Raw genomic sequence first — 22978 nt, forward strand, 5'->3', positions numbered from 1 at the left:
CTTTTAGGTATAGCTTTTAAGTTTCGTTGGGTAGGAGTCCAAGTAGCCTTTAGTCTGGAGCTCATTATTTGCATCTACTGAGACAAGTCCTTTCTGAGTATCATGAGGTTTTTCAGTCTGACTTGTAGGAACAGGTACTATTGCTACAACCCTGTGATATCCAGTTATTCTTCTTATTAATCCTTTCATGTGGTTCTTTTCCTGGCATCAAGTTATTCCTCACACAGATGTACTGACCAATACTTTGTTGAATTCTCAAGAGATCCCTCTGCATATCTCCAGAGTTCTTTGTCTGTGCACTTCTTTTCTCTCTGATACTCTGCTTTGTGAACTCTAGTTACCTTGGTTCTCCCAGACTCTTATCTCCATTTCGTCTGTCAGGGAGCCCACTAGTCTCTGTCTGGACTTCTCTTCCCTGTACCATTGCGTGGATACTCTCTCAGAGAAGTAAGGGCAATTATAGGGATCACTTCATTTATTTCCCATCTCCTCGGGAATCACTGAAATTTATTGCGTGAGGTTCAGTTTCTTGAAAACTGTTGTTTCATATGTTCCATCTGATTTTTTCCTTGTTTCAGGTGGGAGGTTAAGTTGGCCCTTGTACTTCATCTTGGCCAGAAGCCAATAACATTCTTTAAGTCTGTTTTGTTTTGATACAGGATCCAATTAAAGATTAGGCATTGCATGTCATGTCTGTGTTTCCATTAATCTAGAATTTTTCCCTACTATATTTTTTGGTCTTTTATGACATTGGCTTTTTTGAAGAGTCTAAGCCAGTTGTCTTGTAAATTGCCCCACAATCTGTATTTGTCTGTTTCCTCATTAGATTCAAAGTAAACATTTTGGGGAAGAATACTATATAGGTGATGTATTCTTCATACATCATCACGTCAGGTGGCCCAGTGCTAAGTTTGATCACTTGATTAAGGTGGTCTATTCCATATCTCTCCATTGTAAAGTTATTTTTCCCCTTGGCAATTGATAAAAACTATGTGGGGTGATCCTTGGGATCAGTGAAGATCCTACTTTCAAACAACTCTTCACCCAACTGTGCATCAATGATAATCCTTGTCTGAATCGATTATTACATTGATAGTTGCAAAATAACACTTTCCTAATTCTATCCTTCCTTTTGCATTTATTAGCTGACATTATTCTATAAAGAAGAGCTCCCCCACTTTTCATTTGGAGTATCATTATGAACTCACATGCTTTTTTTTCAATTAACTATGTTATACCTTATTATAATGATAATGTTATTCTTTGGAATGTTCCTTTTGTTCAGATTTGGTCAATGCGATCTCTGTTATTGTTTAGGCACATGATTCTTTTTTATTACTAGAATAATTTCTAATATATTACTCCTCACAAATAGGAACTGAGAAAGTGACTCCAGAATGTGCAGTCTTATTCACACTCTTCTTAGAAGTCTGCCTTCTTCCTGTGTACTCTCAACCCAAAGTGAGGCTTTCAGGTTGGAAGGAGATACTTCTGAATTAAACTACAGATCAATGTCACCCAATTCTAATCCCTATTCCCATTTTTCTAGGCATATCATACCTACTGCCATCCTAATCCTTCTGTTGGGCACCTCTCTCCTCCTCTATATTTATTTACAACAGTCAAGGGCAGCAATTGGCCAACCGCCCCCTATCCAGTTCTATAGTCCATATGCCCCAAGAACTCCTTTTTGCACTGGTCTGTGGTGACCTTGGCCTACCTCTTCTACCTACTCAGGTAACTCTTCTACCACGAATTTAATTACCTGTGTTTCCATTTATAGGATCTTACCCAGCCGTAGGGCCTGCTGCCTCTGCCAATTTAAAAATACTATTGATGGGCTTCCCTGGTGGCGCAGTGGTTGACAGTTCACCTGCCGATGCAGGGGACACGGGTTCGTGCCCCGATCCGGGAAGATCCCACATGCCACAGAGCGGCTGGGCCCGTGAGCCATGGCCGCTGAGCCTGCGTGTCCGGAGCCTGTGCTCCGCAACGGGAGAGGCCACAACGGTGAGAGGCCCGTGTACCGCAAAAAAAAAAAAAAAAAAAAAATACTATTGAGGTTGTCTGTGAGACAGTCAAGCTGCGTTGTGACAGTGAACGCCTGAGGGACGTCACATGTTGTGGTGAGTCTCAATTGCGGGATAATACATTTTTAATTTTTAATTTAATTTTTTATTTTTAATCAAGGATGATACATTTTAAAACTAATGATGTAATTACATTATTTTATTTTTTTATTTTTTTATTTTTTTGCGGTACACGGGCCTCTCACTGTTGTGGCCTCTCCCGTTGCAGAGCACAGGCTCCAGACGCACAGGCTCAGCGGCCATGGCTCACGGGCCCAGCCGCTCCACAGCATGTGGGATCTTCCCGGACCGGGGCACGAACCCGTGTCCCCTGCATCGGCAGGCGAACGCTCAATCACTGCGCCATCAGGGAAGCCCTACATTATTTTAATACATTCATTCAGAGTTCCAGCTCCCTAAATTTCTAAGAATTACCCCCTTGCTAAAAATCAGATTCTTGGTTACATTATTAATCTAAGAATAGCTCAGTTACATTATTAGCTTCATAATGTAACTGATCTGCATATATAAAGGAACAAGAGAAAGGAATGGAAGGGGGAAGGGAATTCACATTAATGGCCATATATCCTATGCTGTGCTCTCTGCAAATGAGAACTTATTCACATAGTACATCACAGTTTGTAAACTGATTTTATATACATTAGGTCTCAAGTACCGTTTGTCTTATAAGACAGGTGTAAATATATTTTTGTTTATTTGGTTTGTTTCTGCAATTTTATAAAGAGTACAAGTGATGCTGTTTTATGTCCTATCTGGAGCCTGAGAGTTTCTGGTTCCATAACCAGAAGCTGCTACCAAGCCCTTCTAATGCATGGGAGAGCTAGTTATTTCTTTGACTGTCCAGCTCTGAACTTGCTCTGAATCTCAAGTTTTTCTATCCACAAAACACTCAGGGGCTTTCAACTATTATTCTATATATTAGATTTATGGGCACTAACTTGATGCCTTCCAAAATGTGCTTTCATGCCCAGGTAGCTTGAATACAGGTCTCTTTCAGTGATCTAGAGCACATCATAAATAATAACACTTTGCCACTTATATAAAGACAATATTGCTGATTTTTCAACACAGTTTTTTTTTCCTTTGGCCACAAAGCTGGTGGGATCTTAGTTCCCCCACCAGAGATTGAACCCGGGCCACAGCAGGGAAAGTGCCGGGTCCTAACCACTAGACCACCTGGGAACTCCCCCAAACATTTTTTTTACTAATTATATTACTCCCTTCTCCCCCAGAAGTGGGCAGAAAAGGCATTTTTACTCTCCTTTTACAGGTGAGAAAAAACAAGATCAGAGGTGTTAAGTGCTATGACCCTAGTGCCCCGATCTCCTGTCCCCAGTTTGGGGCTCTCTGCTAGCCTCTGCTCCTCCTTTCTCATGACCCTTCCATCCTCCTTTGACCCTCACCAAAAATACTTTTAATCCTTTTGGAAGACAAGCCCAGCTACACAATGGTACACATTACCTTCACACAGTCAGAAGATTTGGATGGTTCCCCAAGTAGAGCTGGAAACATTAGAAGTAAAATGAATTGAAAGCAAAGTAGCCATCTGACAGAAGTTGCTTTTTCCCGTCTACATTTTAGGGCCTCAAGTATTATTCCATTGATTTGTTGAACATTCCACATGGGCATACAATCTGGCAAATCTCTAAACTTATACCCGAGATTCCTGCCCAAATTTTAGCAAAGAGCCAGGGCGGACATAGTGTTTTTTTTCTGTATAGAGCCTTCTGTTATGGGGACTGGGATATATAGAAGCAGGGACTAAGCAATGGACTCAGTGGGTAGTTGGAGAAGGACATGTCCAGATGACGACCTGTTAGCGGTGGTGGTTGTCGTGGAGATCTGTGATAGCAGCAAGAACACAAGCACACTGAAGAGGTGGAGAGAGGAAGCCTCACATTCCTGTGCCTCTGAGGCAGGACAGGATGGGGTATATGAATGTGAGGAGTCACAGTAGATCTGCAGAGAGTCCAGCTGATTAGGAGAATATTTGTCTTCCAGCCTTGGCTTTTCTTGAGTACTGGCCCCTGGGAACCAGTGGAGTAATCCTGAATATAGTTCCTATATTTCATGCTACAGAATTTTCTGAGTAGATAGCCCCTTTTTCAAGAGAGACCTTTCTCACATTTTGTTGTTGCCAGTCATAGGCTTAAGTGTGGGTTTCTTTTTCTCCTAAGTGGCACTCAAACTTTGACTGATTCCTAATTTATTTGGCTGTGGACTGACAAAAGGCTGTCCCATCAGTCTTCAATGATCAAAAACACTCCCTTCTCTTTTGACAGATGAAGAAACATCTATAGAGAATGCAGGAGGATCGTTGATGAAGGTGTTACAAGCCCAGAAGAAGAACAACAGCACTGAGCGGACTATTGAGTCAGAGAGGATGTCCTCACCTAACAGTGCTGTCAGCCTGTCAGGCTTCATGAATGAGCAGCTGGACTCTAATAATAAAAGTGATATTATCAGTGCACTAAGTTACATACTGCCTTATATCTCAGAGGGAACTCTAGGAGATGTGGAATCAACATTATTACCATTCATTCAACTTCTTTTTTCAAATACACAAGATGGAGATATGCCGCTGGGCCTTTTGATAAACAATACAAGGAGCCCTTCTGTTAAACCTGTCCCCAACAATTCAACTAATGAAAACAAACTGAGGGAACTCCATTTTGTGGAAAATTTGTTAGATGCAGAAACTCAAGAAAAAATTGATGAGGTAAAAAAGGAAGAAACACCTGCCACGTGTACGCGTTCCAACCTTTTAACTGCCATGTTTACACGCTACATCTTTCAAAAGAAATTAGAAACTGCCCAACCACAGAAAGACAGCCTAGCAAAGATGGAGAGTACAGAGGAAAAGCTGCTGAGAGTGAACAAGGTCCTCAAGGGGCATACATAAAATGCACCTCAAAGCAGTGGGAGATGAGAGCGTCAGGAGGAAACAGAATGCCCAACCATCTGTGGCGAACACTGCCAAAGAATGAAAGCTCAGGAGGCCATCCCCAAGAAAGCTGAAACAGCTTCTCGTGGTGTAGAGGCCCAGGAAGCTGGTAGGAAAGACCTCCAATGCAGAGTCTTCATTCATAAAGGAACACAAGGCCGCAGGCTCCTCTTCCCTGAAACCGTACTTCAAGGGCAGGCCTTGTGCCTCCATCCCGCCAAAATCCCCATCTGAGGTTAAAAGCAAATCAAAAGACTTATCCAACGCTCTTCATGTTTTCGAAGATGCAAAGGCAATTGTTAGAAATATTAAGGACTTCGCATTAATCTCACATTCTGGAAAAAAAATACATCTTCCATAAAATTAGGTCTCCTTGGGTCCACAGAAAACCCAAAGTTAAAAGGAGTTGAGGGGCTTCCCTGGTGGCACAGTGGTTGGGAGTCCGCCTGCCGATGCAGGAGACACAGGTTCGTGTCCTGGTCCAGGAAGATCCCACATGCCGTGGAGCGGCTGGGCCCGTGAGCCATGGCTGCTGAGCCTGCGCGTCCGGAGCCTGTGCTCCGCAACGGAAGAGGCCACAACGGTGAGAGGGCTGTGTACCGCAAAAAGAAAAAAAAAGGGAGTCGAAAGTTCAGAAAGAAAAGTTCACTTGATAGAATGATGCTTGCAAGCCCTCCATTCCCTGTCGTGAGGAGTCTCATAAATTCCCCTCCACGAGAGGCTGTTTCGTCTTCAGGAGAAGTGACTTCTTCTCTTTCAGACCCTTCTGCAGAAAACACTACTTCAGTAAACAATACTGCACAAAATGTTTCTGAAGCAATTATTTCTACAGGAAACGCTACTCTGCCAGGAGGAACCGGCCCTGGAAACACTAGCCATAGGAACGTCTCCACTGCACATTCTACTGTTGCTGCAGACAACAGTATGCCAGCTGTTCAACACACCAACAAAACACAATGGGAGCACCACAACATGGTCACTGAATTATCCTCTAAGCCCACAGGCTTCACTTTGCCAGGGCTCGCATCCCCGGGTGATCCAGTTGAAACTCAGCTAAACCAGCAGCTCTGGTCCCTCATCCCCAACAATGACGTGCAAAGGCTCATTTCTCATGTTATCCAGACTTTGAAAATAGACTGCTCGGACACCCACGTGCAGCTGGCCTGTGCCAACCTCATCTCTAGAACAGGCCTCCTGATGAAGCTTCTCAGCAAGCAGCAAGAAGTAAATGTGTCCAAAGCGGAATGGGATATGGACCAGTGGAAGGCTGACAGCTATATCAGTGAGAGCACAGAAGCCCAGAGTGAGCAGAAAGAGCAGGAGTCAAGTGAGGTGAGGATAACCCCTGACACATGGGACTTGGACTTTTACTCAGTTTAGGACATGCCATTAACGTGCCCAAGCGGGAATACCACGGGCTCCTAGTCAGTATCTTATCTTCAGCCATGAAACGGGCTAAGACAGTGATCTCCAACTTTGCTCATTGAGAGCGTGTGTCACTATTCCTAGGGTAGACGCAAAAAGGACATAACACAAGATAAATAAATTGTAGATAAATTGTAGAAGAAAATGCTAATCATAAGACTAATAACATTAAATTTGGCTTGTTCTTATAGAAGCTACTCGCCTGAAAGGATTGGGTTTCATAGTAGTTTAAGAATAGTTAGCTATCGTGTAGAATAGGATTAAGAATCGTAAGTTTTCATCCCTTCTATCTCCTTGTTTTTAAAAATTGTTATATATTTTTTTAGCTCACAAAAGAAGTTCCAGGGTATGGCTATAACAACAAACTCATCGTGGCAGTATCTGTACCTGTAGTAGTGATGATTTGTGTTACAATTCTCTGTCTCATTGAGGTAAGGACAATAATTAATTCAGATTCAGAACCCAGAAACTGAGAATCAAATCCACCTTTCCACCTACTACTACTTCATTCTTCCCTTTAGCCATGAGGACTGACATACACTTTGTTCTTTTACTGAAAAGTATATTCCCAGGATGTTTTTTTGTGGTTTTTTTGTTTGTTTGTTTGGCTGTGTTGGGTCTTCATTGCGTTTCACGGGCTTCTTATTGAGGTGGAATCTCTTGTTGTGGAGTACGGGCTCTAGACGCGCGGGCTCAGGAGTTGTGGCACACTGATTTAGTTGCTCTGCGGCATGTGGGACCTCCCCAGACCAGGGATCGAACCTGTGTGCCCTGTGCTGGCAGGCGGATCCTTAACCATTGCACCACCAGGGAAGTCCCCACAGGACTCTTTTAAAAGGAACTTCACTCCCAGGAGATCCCTATGGAATTGGATCCCTGATAACAAGCTATTGGACTCTTTTGACAAGTGAAGTTTATAAGAAGGCCAGAGTTGACATGATAATAAATTTTCTTCAACTCAACAAAGTATGCTGATTTGAGGTCCTCACCAGTCACTCTCATTCTACCGTTGATTCCTTTCCTTCTTGGCTGAAGTGATGAGAGATATAGGATCTCCATACTCAAGGAGCTATCAGTCACCCTGGGAGGGCTAAAAGGACATGCCTGAAAGACACAAGTGTGATCTCGTCAATTCCTCAGGTTTACTTAGCAGCTTTCTTCTCCGGTGTATTAGGAATTGTGTAGATAGGTTCCATTAAAACACTGCAAGTAAAATCTTGCAGCAGGCTACCCTCAAATATTTATAGTAGCCCATTCCTGGAGCTAGCCTGTTTACCTTTTGTTCAGTTACATAGTGGTTGATTACTTTTCCCAGCAGGCGGTTGCTAACATTAAAAGAGTGATTTTAATAGGCTGACAGTCTTGATTCTACCCTACCACTCCACATTACTTTAGTTATCTTTTCTCCTGTAATGGCAGCCCTCCATTCCAGCCAAAGCAGCTCCTCACTATACGCTAGTTACACCATACCCATTCCTACTTTTGTCTGTGCCTTTGTCCATCGAAAATTCCTTTATTTTGCTTTGCCTGTGGAACTCCTATGAATCTCTGAAAAGCCAACTCAAGTTCAGATATCTTTCTCTGTAAAGCCTTCCCTGAATACTCCAGCCCTCCTGATCCTAGTCCTGTGAGGTTTGTCACCATTTCTTAGGGGCCATAGCAAAGCAGTCCCCTCCCCTCAGAACTCACAAAAGTGGTAAGCAGTTTTTTGAAAGGCAGCCCCCCAGGAGAGAGCCACCAAGGTTAGCACATCATGGAGCTGAGCAGAGACACGTGTAAGCACCAATGGCTTCCTGGCCTATCACACTTGAATCAAACCTGACATGATGTACTAACTTCTAAAGAGAAATGTGTCTATCTGCAGGAGGGTTGGTCACTAGTGAAAGCATAGAAAAGGTGAGGAGAGACCAACATGGGCAGTGCCCATCCTCACATTGCCCAAGAGTAGAGATGGCACCTTAGGCAGCATAACTGAAGAGTCAGGCCCACTAGCCAGGCTGCCTGTTGAGGAGATGGATGGATCCAGTTACCTCAGGCCTTCCCATTAAATTCTGGATTCAGCTGATTCCTTTTCTAATTCTGTTGTCACCAAGTGGCCTTCGATTCTGTGATTGTGCTTTAGTGTGCCACGGAGGCCTGTCCCCACAGAAGGTAATTCTCTGATTGTGTAGACACAGATGCCCTGTGTGTAGAACAGATGTATTTCTCATTGTCAAGTAATAATTTGGCATTCTGATGTTTGATCCATCCTGTGATATTGCTAAAGTGAGACTGCCACAACAGGAAGACGTCAGTTCTCGCTTGGTGAGGAAGAGTGTGATTTCTGAGCCTAGGAGGCTGGGGACTAGCTTGCTAGTCATTGGCCATTGCCCAGACTGTACCCTCTACATCTCAGGTGGCATATGGCCTTTGGCATTTTTAGAATTTCTGTAAAGTCCCCTTTTTATTGTTTTTAACTTCTTGCATCTGTTTTGTTTTGTTTTGTTTGGGCCTGTGTGATCTTAGTTCCCCAAGCAGGGATTGGACCTGTTCCCTCAGCAGTGAAAGTGAGGAGTCCTAACCGTTATTTCCTCTCCCCACATATACGATAAGCTTTTGGAGGACAGGGGCCATGCAGTGTTCTTCCTTTGGTAGACAATAATGGTGTTCAACGGAAGAGAGATGAGGCGTTATGTCAATTCCACAGTGAGGAATAATGCAACCGAATATTTATTTGAAGTAGGATAGAGTCCAGCAATAGACCCCTGTGTTCTTAAGACTTTTGAAATGTCATGTTTTAATATTGCAATCAGGGGAAGAAAATGAATAAATGGTGATAGAATAGCTGCCTAACTATTTGGGGGGGGTAAATAGCAGATCCCCATGTTTCATGTTAAATAAACATATATCCATAAATGTGAAAAAAGACCACATAAAGGTATTAGAAGAAAATAAAAGCAATATTTCTATAATCTTCTGGTGGGAAAGAGCCTGCAGAGGCTGATGCCACAAGCAGAGCCTTTGATATATTCCACCATCTTGTCTGTGACACCAGCTTAGCACTGATTCATGCCAAGCATAAGATGAAGAGTTTTCCATATATTGTCTGATTTAAAGCCCACAGTCCTGTGAGGATGATATTACTATCCCTCCCTCATAGATGAAGGAGATCAGTGTAAGGCCCCAGCGGCCAAACCAAAAGCAGAAGGCAGTTTCACCCGACTGCAAAGCTGGTGCTCCCTACTCCACTCTTTTGTCTTGTCTCCTTAGAGACAAAAACACTGGAAATATTCGAAACACTGAAATTCAATGAAAGCCAGTATTTCTTTACCATAAAGAGTTTTTGTTTGTTTGTTTCGAAGTGGTGGGGTTTGGCCATGCTGTGCAGCTTGCAGGATCTTAGTCCCTTGACAAGGGATTGAACCTCAGGCCACAGCAGTGAAAGAGCCACGCCCTAACCACTGGACCACCAGGGAACTCCCAAGAGTTTTATAAGTCAACAAGAAGAAGACAAACAGTCCAGGGGAAAAGGGGGCAAGGTCTGTGAAGAGTAGGAGGTGTGTTGACAGTCTGCCACCATATCTGCCTGTCGTCTCCTCATGGCTCATGTGGGGTGGGTTTTGTTAGCCAGGCCTTTGTCACCTCGTGACGTAAAAATCATCTCTAATATTTTCTTCAAGTACTTTTATAATCTGTCCAGAATTTGTTGTATTTGTTTGTTCGTGTGGTTGAGGTAGGGGGTCTAACTTTTTCCCCCTACATGAAGATCTGATTCTTTTCAAATCTTTCACTGAATGGTTTATTCTTTCTTCCCTGGTCTAATATGCTATCTTCATCTGGATGCTGTTCTGTGATCCAGTTATCTTGTCCTGTACCAGTACTAACATCACACTGCTTAATTCCAGTTGCTCTATAACATATTTTATATCTGGTAGGGCAAGGTCCTGCTCTTTGACCTTCTTTTGCATACATTTCATAACTATTCTTACATATATTCTCTACCAAATGTCAGCTGGCCAGGTTTTATTTAAAAATTATTTTGGCTATAAAATGGATTGCATTGAATTTTTAGTTTCATTTGAAGAGAATTGACCTCTTTACAACATTCTAGGAGGATGGTATCTCATGCCATGTAAGTACTTCTTAATGTCCTTCAAAAAAGTTTTAATATTTTCATCACATAGGTCTTACAAATTTGTGGCTAAATTTATTCCTAGGTGCTTTATGCATTTTTATTGATATAGTAAATGGGAGGTTTCTTCTGTTTTTTAGTTAGTTAGTTGTGTTATATGGGAAAGCTATTGAGGCTAATATGTTGATCTCTTGATTTTGTATGGAGCCATCTTACTCATGTTACTTCCAATAAAATTTCAGTTGATTCTTTTGGTCTTTTTGGGCCCCTTGTTTCATATTCAGATATGTTTGTCTCTTCTTTCCAATACTTTGTTTTTCTTATCGTGCTGATTAAGACCTCCTCCACAATGCTCAATAGTAGCAGTAATGATTGGGCATCCTACTCTTGTTCTTGACTTTAAAACAATGCTTAGGTTTCTGCCAGATACTTTTATTTTCTTTTCCTACTTCTAAGAGTTTTTATTAGGAATTATCTGTTGAACATTATCTAAAAGAGTCAATAAAATATATCGCCAGCTGCATTGAAGACCCTGTTAGGTACTGTGGAAGAGTCAAAGGATTCTTAAACAGGGTAGAATTCCTTTCCTTGAAAGAGTTATCATCTTACTGGATAGATAAGATTTAAAGTAAAAAGGAATGAATAAGGATTTGGAAATAGTTGTAATGGATAATCATGATCCTGTTTTCTTTCAAAACAGATTTCTTCTCATAGAATTGCAGAAGAGGAAGATAGAAAAAGAAGCAGGAGGTAAATATTGGTCTTTGAAAGCAGAATTTTACAACTAGAGGAGAACTTAGAACTCATCTATTTCAGTTTCCTCACCAAAGGCAGGAAGAATGCTTAATTACCCTAATGGTTTACCCTAGTTTATTTATCAGCAGAATTAGCTCCCCAGCCCAGGCTGAGTTAGAACAGGACTGGCACACATTCATCTGCTCTCACTAGTCCTTTAAGGAAAGAGGGTGGACGGGGAGAGGTTTTGGTTGTACCTGTTCCTGCTGGGCTGATGCCTGGCTCCCAGGCATCAGGCCAGGCCAGAGGCCTTCTAGGAGGCTCTGGGGTAGGGAGGGCCACATGGTTGGGGATTTAGGGGCTGGCCTCACTCAAAGCTGACGAAAGGTAGAACATATGAGTCCCTCCTGGAAAGTGGCAAGAAAACTTCCCTTCTCATCCTACTGTTTTTCAGGCCCCTAGTCTCTATTCCCTTTATCCAAACCTCATAGAATTTTAACCGGGAGAAACTTTAGACACTAGTTTGTCTCTTCCTTTTGTAATAAGGAACTGGAGAAAGAGAAAGGGAAACTATCTTGCCCCATGGTCATACTGCTAGTGATTACCAAGAAGAAGATGGTCCCTTTCCACTGAGGACTTCTCCACTGATCACACACTGTGCTTGGGCTGTGAGCTACGTTTTATGTCACAGTTGAGTAGACACATACTATATGGACATAAGTAGTTTCTGAAACAAACTTATTGTGCACTGTGATTTTTTTCTCTTCTATTTGTATTCGAAAAGAGTATTTTGTGCTTCCCTGCTGGTCATGGCCTTTAAACGGATTCCACAATTCACTGACACCTGAATGACAGCCTGCAGAGTGAAAGTCAGAGAACTATAGATGACTTTGCTCGTTGGGTTCAGGTGTTTACTTGGTGAGATTCAACTTATAGGATAGAGCAGCCAGGAAAATAAAATCACCTTCTCCCCACACCCACACCCCCAGCAAATGCTGCATGTGCGACTAAGTCCGAAGCAAACTGGTGTGAAGCGCTTCTAAGGGAGTAACAAGTTTCTGCCCAGTGCCGTTGTGCAGTGTTTTCACTGCACGAGGGCAGTTGGCCAAGGGCAAAGAAAGGTGAACGGGGCTGAAAATCCTGCCTATGCTCCATGCTAAGCCACATACAAACGTCTCCCCAGAGACACTTGGGGTCCATTTTGGACAGACACAGAGAACTTCTGGAAGGCCAGCATGCATGCAATGATTTTCATGATCCCGGGTCTGTGGTGATTTTGCTCATTGTGATTATGGACTGAGGTCCCCATTTAGTCCTAATGAAAGCAGAGATAGCACATTTTGAGAGAGATGAAAAGTGACATGTAACACTAACTGTGTGTGTTTTCCTCCAAGGGCCTTTTTTTGATTTCTGCTGCATAAGAGAAGCTCAGGGGAAAGTGAGAGTCAGGTAGATGTGAGGAGGATAAAGTAGTGTGGCCAGAGAAAGCAGAGGAGATGCAGAATTAATATTTCCCTTTCTGTGTTCTAGGAGGGCTTTTTCGGGAGAAGGCGGCCACTTTGGCTTAGGGATATGTATAGGCCTCTCAGCGCCACATGCAAGGAAAACATGGCCCAAAAGCTACACGACAGGGAGTCTTCTGATGAGGATGAGATATTTCTGCATCCCAGCAGGAGGCCCAAACTCCTCATCCAGAGCTCACTGAGGAGGCTGAATCTTTACCTCATCAAGAGGCCCCTGCTCAGCATCCACAGACCCCTGAGGACGTTGAATCTTTTTCACCCCAGGCAGAGGCCCAGGCTCAGCATGCAGAGCCCACTCAAGAGGTAGAACCACCTCCACTTCCGCAGGAGGCTCCATCTCAGCCTTCAGAGGCCCCTGAGGAACTAGAAACTTCAAGTCCTCAGGAGGCCCTCGCCCGGCCTTTGGAGACACTTAAGGAGGTTGTAGTTCGACTAGAAGCACATCACGGGGTAAATGAAGCTCAGCAGTCACACTTGTACAATGGCACTGTTAAGTCTCTGGATCTGGCACTTCCCATAAATCCACAGGTCACTAAAGAGGTTGAACCTTCTCCAGTCCAGGAGGAGACCCCATCTCAGCCTCCAGAGCACCCTGAGGAGATTGATCCTTCTCTACTCCATCAAGAGGCCCCAAGTGCGGCTCCAGCTTTCCCTACTGAGTATGTACTTCAAATTCCAGTGACTGATGAGGTAGCGTCTCTACCTGGCGTTCAGCGTCACGCTCCTTCAAACTTGCCCCGTGTTCCACTGCAACCTCTGGATTTGGAATTTACCATGAATCCAGAGGCCACTACGGAAGCTGAGTTTCCTACAGCTCAGCAGGAGGCCCTGGCTCCACCTCCTGAGCATCCTGAGGAGACAGAATTAGAAGATTCTTAATGTCCTTCAAAAAAGTTTTAATATTTTCATCACATAGGTCTTACAAATTTGTGGCTAAACTTATTCCTAGGTGCTTTATGCATTTTTATTGATATAGTAAATGGGAGGTTTCTTCTGTTTTTTAGTTAGTTAGTTGTGTTATATGGGAAAGCTATTGAGGCTAATATGTTGATCTCTTGATTTTGTATGGAGCCATCTTACTCATGTTACTTCCAATAAAATTTCAGTTGATTCTTTTGGTCTTTTTGGGCCCCTTGGGCCCCAACAAGAGACCACAGCTAGGCCTCCAGAGCCTCCTGGAGAGGATGAGACGTCAAGGGAGCAGTAGCAGCCAGCTCAGCCTTCTGAGCCTCCTGGGGAAGTTGAACCTTCTCCAACCCAGCAGGAGCCCACAGGTCAGCCTCCAGAGCCTCTTGTGGAAGCTGAGCCTTCTCCAAGGGAACAGGAACAACCGACTCAGCCTTCGGAACCTACAGAGCCTCCTGAGGAGGTGAAAGCAGCAACCCAGCAGGAGACCCCAGCTCAGCTTTCAGAGTCTTTTGGAGAAGCTGACACTTCTGCAACCCAGGAGGAAGCCTCAGCTCCGTCTCTAGAGCCTCCTAATGAGGCAGAATCTTCTCCAACCCAGCAGGAGATCCCAGCTCTGTCTCCTCCGGAGATAGGACCTTCTGCAACCCTGCAGGAGCAACCAGCTCAGCCTCCAGAGCCTTCTTCAGGGGAGGTGGAACCTTCTCCAACTCAACAGGAACAGCCAGCTCAAGCTCCAGAGCATCAGGAAATGACAGTTTCACCTCCTAGTCACCCTCATGCTCAGCATTCAAAGTTATCCAGTGTCGCTGTCAAACCTGCAGATGTGGAGCTTACCATCACAGAAGAACCCACTCCAGAGGTGGGACCTTGTCCAAATCAGCACAAGCCTACAGCTCAGCCCTCAGTGCCCCTTACTAATGCAGAATTTTCTACAACCCAGCTTGAGGCCCTCACGCTGCCTTCACAGCCATCTGAGGAGGTTGAACCTTTGCCAGTTCAACAGGAGGATTCAGCCCAATCTCCAGCAGTCGGTACACATAATAAACCTTCAGTACAAGAGGAGACCCCAGCTCAGTATCCAGAGCATCCTGGAGAAGAAGTTATACCTGCCACAAGCCAGCAGGAGACCCCAGCTCAGCTTTCAGTCTTTTGGAGAAGCTGAAACTTCTGCAACCCAGGAGGAAGCCTCAGGTGGAGCAAGACACTCCCCCGCAGGAGTGCAAGCAAGGGCAAGGGGCCATCCCCCCTTCCTGGTCCCAGTGGTTCTAGCAAGCACTGCGTCCCTCCCAGTTAAGCCTCAGCTGTAGCTACACTCACTACATTAGTCTGTCTGTCCCCTTTCCTTCTGCAGCTTGGCTGCCCCAACCCCTAACCCCCAGATCCCCAACTCCCCGCTACTCTCAGCCTCAAGATGGGCTCAAAGATTAGGGACACATACCCTCTGCCCCACCTCTAGGGATGAAGCCAGAAGATCCCAGAGGCCTTAGAAAATCTCCTGGCTCCACCCGGCACCCCGGCCTCCTTTCTGTCTCCTCTCTCTTCGCCCCTCCGCCTAGCTCCTCCTCACAGACTGCCGGCCCCAGCCCCAGGGAAGCTCTGCCGGGAGAGGCCTCTAGGGTGTTAATTTGCAGTCACCTAATCAGCATTTGTTGTACCTGGGAACTTTCTCTGGATAGAAACCTGGGGAGGAGAGCGGGAGAGAGAGAAGCTTCGAAGCTAAGATGTTCTGGTGCGTGCCCTGTACTGATGTTTCCAGCTTGGCCAGGACACCTCCAAGCCACATCTCTCATAGTGCAGGGCCCTTAGCGTGTCTCTGGGGCAGGGAAGAAGTGGATCAATGAAACACTGTGTGTATGGGGGGCTGGGGAGCAGAGGCAGCAATTTTTGTCCTGGGCCCCAATTCTCAGCCTCCTGGACTAGAATCTGAGGATGGCCTGGGCTGGGGGCCGTGTGGCCTGGTGGGGTGACCTGGCCCAGCCCCTGCCTGGGCGGTAGGGTGTCCATGGGCCTGCACTGGCAGGGAGGGGGCCACTCTGGGCCCAGACTTTGGTGCTGTCTGGAGGTGGGGCAGGGCCTGGATTCTTACAAGAAGGCACACAGGCTGGCCCAGTCATGCAGGTCAGAGGCCAGTGTGGCATCCCCGGCCTCAAAGAGGGGCTTGGGGGGCAGGGAGCTATGGGTGCTCTCGTCCCAGGGGTGCTGCAGGAAGGCTGTGGCCAGGAAGGTCTCATCAAAGTCCACGCTGTTGGTAGCCTGCTCCACTGGAGGCCCCCAGGTAACAGGGCACTCGATGTGGTGGCCATGGATGGTGAGGTCCACGTCCCCGTGTGAGGCAGTGCTCAGCGGTGGGCTCAGCTCCGAGGTCTCCAGCGTGCCCAGCTCCCCGTCCAGCGTGCCAGCGTCCAAGATGGCCTCCCAGTCAAACTTGCCCTTGAGGGGTTCTAGCTCACCCTGCTCCTCCTGGGTCCACAGCAGGGGGCTGGAGGGCCACGGGACCTTGGCCACCTGCTTGGGCAGAGACTGTTTACGCTTACGCCCAAGCCTGCCCTCGCCTGCAACCCAGCCCGGCTCCACAGTGGCCTCCTTGAACTCCCGCAGCAGCTGCTGGGCCTCGGTGTTCACGGTCAGTGGCCCGGCCCATGGGGCGGCGCTGGGCTCCGGCGCGGCCTGGTGGGCAAAGGCCGGGTGGATGTGAACTGGGGGCAGCCGCCGCTTCTTGAAGGCCCCACTCAGATGCCGCTTGGCGTACTGGGGTTCGATGTGCCGGAAGCCCCCCTTGCCTGGCTCGTCCTTCTCCTGAGGCACCTTGATGAAGCCCTTGTTCAGGGACAAGTTGTGGCGGATGGAGTTCTGGACACAGGGAGATAGGAGAGAAGGAAGACAGCTGGGTGAGTGGGTGGAGTCAGTGATGCGGGGTTCCTAGCACCACCACCACCTTCTCTCTGATGGGGGCAGGGAGACAGAGGCGCTGCTCCAACCGGGAGGCTCTGGGACACCAGCCACGGGGCACCAGGAGCTGGGAGTGCTGTTGGGGTCTTTTGTTCCCTTTTGCCAGAATATCTGCCTGCTCAGTCATCCGAGCCCTGAGACGCAGGGTGGCTCTCAGTGCCACCCTGTCCTGCCCTCCCTCCCTTACCCCACCGCTTGCAGCCTCTGACCAAAGGCCTTGGCTCCCCTAGGGCCTAGACGGCCATCTCCCTCTGCCTGGGCCTGGCTGGCCTTCTCTGTGAAATGAGTGAGTGGGTGTGAGGGGGTTTGTGGGTGCGGATGAAGTGTGGGAGCATCTGATGACTTTCCTTGTTTGTAGAGCTGGCTGCTGGCCTGGGCGCTCACCCACCATGTGCCCCTCCTCCCACCCCAGGCTCTGAGGCCTCAGTTGATTATTACCCAGCCAAGAGCATAGCGCTCATTCCTGGGGGCTCTCAGGCTTGGGGTAGGGTGGGGGGTGGTGGAGGGTCTCTGCTTTCTCACCAAGGTTACAAATGGTACCTGCCCCAGGGTCAGGGCCCAAGCAAACGTGGAATAGCTGTGATCACAGGAACTCTGATCCTGTGACCTGTGCCACAGGGAAGGATCTGTGCGTCCTCAGGGTCTCTGTCCCCAAGTAGCCCCTGATCCTGATGGTCAAAGATGCTCAGGGCAGTGTGTGCCCAGCCTGAACAACCATGCTGCTATGTTCATGCCTGGGTGCACAGTCCAAACCACGCTGGGGCACAGGTGTCTGGGGCCTGGTGGGTGGGGCCGGCAGGTGAGTAGTGCCCCCTGGCAAGACTGGGATGTTTACATGGTGGCCTGGGCCCCTTGGCTGCTCTGTGCCAGGTTCGGGAGACTTGGAACATGAAGCCAGTGTGGGAGGAAAGAGCCCCTGTGGAAAGCACGTGGCTGAGGTATTTGTCCCCCCAGGGAGGTTGATGAGAAGATGGGGAGGAGTGTAGGCAGGAAACTAGGGAGGGCTTTGGGTGGGGGCTGGCACAGCAGCTTTCGGAAGGCCCCGGAGCCCTTCCACTGGGACACAGATGGCCTTCACACCCCGCAGCACGCCCCTCTCCCCTCCCAGAGCCCCTCCAGCCAACTGAAAGCAGGCAGGATGCAGAGCCTGGCAGCAACGATGCTCTGCTTCCAGTCAGGCCCTGACAAACTGACCTTGAGGATGGTAGTGTCAAGGAATTCCAGGACTTGGGACAAAAATGTGTCCCTCAGTCCATCAGCCGACCCTGGGGGGCTGTGTCCACGCATAGTTCAGCCCTGGTCTTTGGCTGAGCCTGCCGGATGAGTGACAAGTTCTTTCCACTTGAACCTCTATGTCGGCACCCCTACAGCCCTCTGAACATCCTCCCTCCTCCGTCTCTGAAGTCAAAGGGGCAGCAGTCCAAGCACTGGGCTCCTTTGAGGTCCTTCCTGGACGGCCTTCCTCTCTCGGGCCCCTGGCCGTACCGCGCCTACTTGGCCTGCGGATCTGGGATGTGAGTCGAGTCCGCGCGGGCATGCGGAGGGTGGGAGGGAGTGCCTCCCTACCTGCCAGGTGGGATCAGCGTGGCGGAAGTAACAGAAGTTGTCCGTGATCCACTTGTAGATGGCCGACAGGGTGATCTTGGTGGCCTTGCTGGCCTGCATGGCCATGCAGATGAGCGTGGCATACGAGTAGGGTGGCTTCACGTGCGGGTTGGTGGCATAGTCCACGTCGTCGGGAGGCGAGGCCTGCAGCCGCGAGGGGGCGCTCCGCGGCGTGCATGAGGACGTGGGCTTGCCGGGTGTGTGTGGCTGCCCCAGGCAGGCGGGGTCCGCCGCCAGGGGAGACCCCAGCTCGGCCGAGCCTGAGAGCTCGTGGTAGCCGTGGGGGTCGGTGTCCCCCGAAGGCAGGGCGGGGACCTCGGCGTTGAGAATGGAGAATTCCTGCAGCCACTGCAGGCTGGTCAGGCTGTCATTCAGGGCGTTGGACTCCTCCAGGCCGCCTTCTGGTCCGGCCTCCTCCACTGCCCCTGCTCCCGAGACGCGTAGCCAGCGCTCCGCCATATCTGCGGGGACTCTCCGAGGGGGCTGTCAATATCCACGAGCCGAGCCGAGGGTGGCCGCCGAGCTCTTCGGCCCGCTGACTCCTGTGGATTTAGTTACGCAGCCTCCCGGAAGCGTGCTCCCATCCCGCGATCCGGGGGTATCCTCCTCCAAACGGAATGTGGTGCCTGCGGGGACCAGAGCGGGAACTGAGCCCTCTTTCCCCACCCCCGAGGGGAGAGTGTGTGCGAGGGGGGAGGCTGTTACTAAAATGAGTCCTGCAGCTGGGGAGGATCTTTTACTGCCGAGGTCTGGGAAACGGAAGCTGTGCCCGGGTGTCTGACCCACACGGGGTTTGCCTCGCTCTTTTCCTCTTTGATCTTGCAGAGGAGACAATTAGCCAAACGAGGGAATAGTGTAGGGGCATGCGAGGCCACCCCTTTCTCCCTCAAAGCGGGAAATTAACCCCCCTCTCTCCCTCCACAACGAATGGAAATGGGGCGAGAGTCCAGGAGGGCAGTACGACGGGTTGGGGGGCGGGGGAGGTCGTCTGATTTTGAAAGGGGATATTAGGATGGGGATCAAGGGGAAGGAAGGTAACAAAACAGAGAGTTATAAGGGGGCGGGAAGTGAGTGTCCCCCAGACGCCTCTGATGTCAGTCCCCGGGCCCACCACTTCCGTCAGGGACCGATGGGAGAGCGGGCTGGTACCGACGCCCTCCCTTCCCACGGCCTGCAGCCCTCCCCATCCCTTACCTGGCTCAGAGCGCAGCCCGGGCCAAAGGAAGGTTTTCAAAGAAATTCCTCCCACCGCCCACCCTCACCGCGGCTGTCTGCTCCCAGCTCGAGGGCCCAGCCAGCAATCCTCGTCGCCACTCACGCCTGATGGAGCCTCTCTGAAAGCCAGCGGCCCGGGGACCCGCACTCAGTAGTCGCTCGCAAGGCGTCTCCTGCTGCCATGGCGACGCCCCGCCCATATAAACAGCTTCCGCTTCTGCCATTGGCCAGGGCATCTCCAAAGAGACCGCGGGCTCTTAACCGCTCTCTCACGCGGTAACTCTCTTCAGACACCCTCCTGCCGCTCTCTCCAGTGCGACCCAGCCCCCTACCCGCAGAGGAGAGGCGCGCGGCTCGGCGCGCCCGCAGAGGCCCTGGGGCCCTCAGCGAGCAGTTCGCCATGGGAACCGTACTCCGCCCCACCCCCTTCCCATCTGGCCTGCTCAGAGGTGTCGATGGTTCCTGGGACGCAGCCCGTGGCGCGGAGGCCAGGGCTGGGTGCATGCTTGGGGATTTCCTCTCCTCTGGGCTGCGAGTGGCACTTCCTCACGTTTCTGTGGCCTGTCCCTGTCTCCCGACCGAGTGTCATCTTGGTGCCCGCAAGCAGGTCTGACTCTCCGATGCCACCTGCCGCTCAGGTCCGCAGAAACCGCAGCCCTGGTTGCAGACACCCCAAGGTAGCTAGGGTAATCCAGTGTTTCCCAGTAAGCGCTCCCTCCCCGCTGCGTCCTCAGCAAGATTCCCAGAAGCTGACATTCCAGAGGCTTCTTCGGAAGGGCTCTCCATCCTTTCCAGATAGCCGAGGAAACAGAGCCGGTGGGTGAAACCCAGGAAAGCCGTGGACTTGCCAAATTCTTCTACTGGGGTCATTAATTTCACCAACATTTAAGTGAGGGACTAACGGTGGACTGTGGTCCTTCCTCCTCCCTTCCCCCAGCCTCCCTCCAGTCACCAGCTTTCCTGCTCTTCAGTTATTGAGGAGCTGCAGTTGGAAGTTCTCTGGTTGAAGGGGGTGGGTGGAGGTGAGGGCTCCTTATCAGGCCTCTGCGCAGGAGCTGTGCCCGGGGGATGGTACACCAGCTCCCACCCAGAAACGTCTTTCCCTCTACCCCTTGCCCTCTCTCATTCCTCCATGTCCAGCTTGTCTTGAGTCAAATTATTAAAAGCGTGCTGGGGAAAGTTGGACAAAAACTTTCACAAATAAGCCAACTGCGCAGTTAACAGCTCTCCTTCCTTTGTGAACAGTTTTATTCATTTCTAAGAATCATGCAGCAATCCACAAATTTTGCATCCTTGATGTCCCCACTGTAGTGTGCCCATGAGTGTACGCGAGGGAGTGAGGGGTACACAGATGGCACAACAGTACACACATACACACACTAGGGGTGAAGATCCTGAAGCAAAGTGAGCAACCAGCATGCCAAGGTCAGGTGAACAGGACACACACTCTCCCCAGGTGAGATGGCTTAACGTGTGTGGATCCGTGCCCAGGAGATGCCCCAGCGTGGGCATGACCTCTGGTGGGATGGGACTGGGGAGGAGAAGGAAAAAGGGCTCTGTGAGAAGGCTGGGATCACCACACAACCCGGAAGTGAGCTCATAGGTGAGGTCCGACCTGAGTGTGGCAGGAAGGAGCCCCAGGCCTCCGGTTAGTCTGTGTCCTTGTGTGAGAAACCAGGCCCCGTCATATTCTCTGGGTCAACTGCTAACAACATGACCATCTCCAGATGATGACTCGGGCAGCTGCCCTGTCCCCCGACCAGGCTCTGTGCCCTGTTCCCTGATCCCAGCCCTTTTGGATGGGATATTTCTGCTCACCAAAGAGCTAAATGAGGGCAAAGAGGTGAGGGGATGGGGGAGAGAGCAGGAACTGTCTGAGAAACAGGAGTGAAGGGCCACTTCTCACCCGGGTATGTCTTGGTTATGGAATCAAAGCCTTGAGGAATCTCTCTGAGCCTCTTCCTGAGAGAAGACAAACCCTCCATAAAGGGTGAAGACAATGGCTTCTTCTTAGGGTTCCTGGCCACTGTGGCGAATGTTTACCTGCATCTCCTTCATCTCAGGTAACACCACACTGTGAATACTATCTGCTGGGAGAGTAGGTGGATCTGTATGCCACCACCCCAGGCTAAGGGAGTGCCCTCTTCCCTAGTGCTTCTCAGGCTCAGACTTCAAGGAAATCAGGAAGTGTGGTTATTGCTCGAATCTTCAATATGAAAGGGGCTGTAAGAATGTTTTGGGGAAAGGAAGGACATTAAATGGGGCCTGAAACAGCAGAGCCCACTGCAGGATTTCAGAGCGGGTGGACACGGGAACTCAAGGCAGAAGCTGAGATTCAGGCTTGGCTCATGTAGTGTCTGTCAGGACCACAGGCCTCCCCCTGCCCACCCCCAGGACAGGATGTGAACCACAACCACCAGGCAGTGAGGGTCACCACGCACCTGGTGGCGCAAAGAAGCCACACAGGAGGTGTAAATGATCCCCTGGCACTGGGCTCTCTTTGAGGCCTTGGGAAGGACCCTGAAAAGCTCTTCTAGGGCAACAATTCCAACTACTAATTCAGGCCATCATGGTGGGCATAGCCTAGGGCTCAGTCACATCTCAGCCTCACAAACTGTTGGATCCCACTTTGCTTCTCAATCTCATGCTCCACTAAACAACCACCTCTTCCAAAAGCCAGCAGACAATGCATCTAACAGAGAGCTATGAGGAATCCATTGATAACACTAGTGTTGAGAGACGAACAGCCAACAGCTTACGGTCTTGCTGTTTCTGGCTGTTATTTATATGACCTACACTGGACTGACGTGGGGTGGACATGTGATTTGAACAATATCTCTAAATCTCTGATGAGCCTATGGAAGGCAGTACCTCCCCCTCCCCCCATCAGGCTCAGCTGATCTGGAGGACAGGGGAGGAAAACCGGTGGGGTGGGGAGCCTCCCAGACCACCACTGACACCAGCTCAGCCCTTCCCCCAACCTCCTTTGGGGTTCCTGGGCACCAAATGAGAACCACCGGTCCACCCCTCTCTCAGCCTATTGAACTATTTCAGAAAAGCGGGGTGGAGACGGGGGCAGCAGGGATAAGAATGCCACCTGACAGGGCGGTAGTGATGAAACGTGATAATATATGACAGTCCCTAACAAGTGCCTGGTACATAGAGGGGGTCAAAAATGCCTTTGCAGTGTCACCTTAGGTTGTAGCCCCAGGCCTTCCTGAGTGCACCTGATCATAAATAACTCCCCGGTACGTCATCATTTAACTGAGGGGTTCTCAAGATTCAAGGCCTCCTTCCTAAGCAGACACACGAGGCATAGCCTCTGCTACCAGAAGCAAGAACTGTTTTCCCAACCAACCTTCTGGTGGTTGCTGCTGCTTCTTGTCCTTGAGAAAGGAGCTCCTAATGCATTTTGAGGGAAACCCCACTTGCAGTGCAATATGGCTTTCCCTTCTCACAGGGGTCATCCCCC

Source organism: Mesoplodon bidens (assembly GCF_964165515.1).
Source record: "Mesoplodon bidens genome assembly, contig: HAP1_SCAFFOLD_229, whole genome shotgun sequence".
Taxonomy (NCBI): domain Eukaryota; kingdom Metazoa; phylum Chordata; class Mammalia; order Artiodactyla; family Ziphiidae; genus Mesoplodon; species Mesoplodon bidens.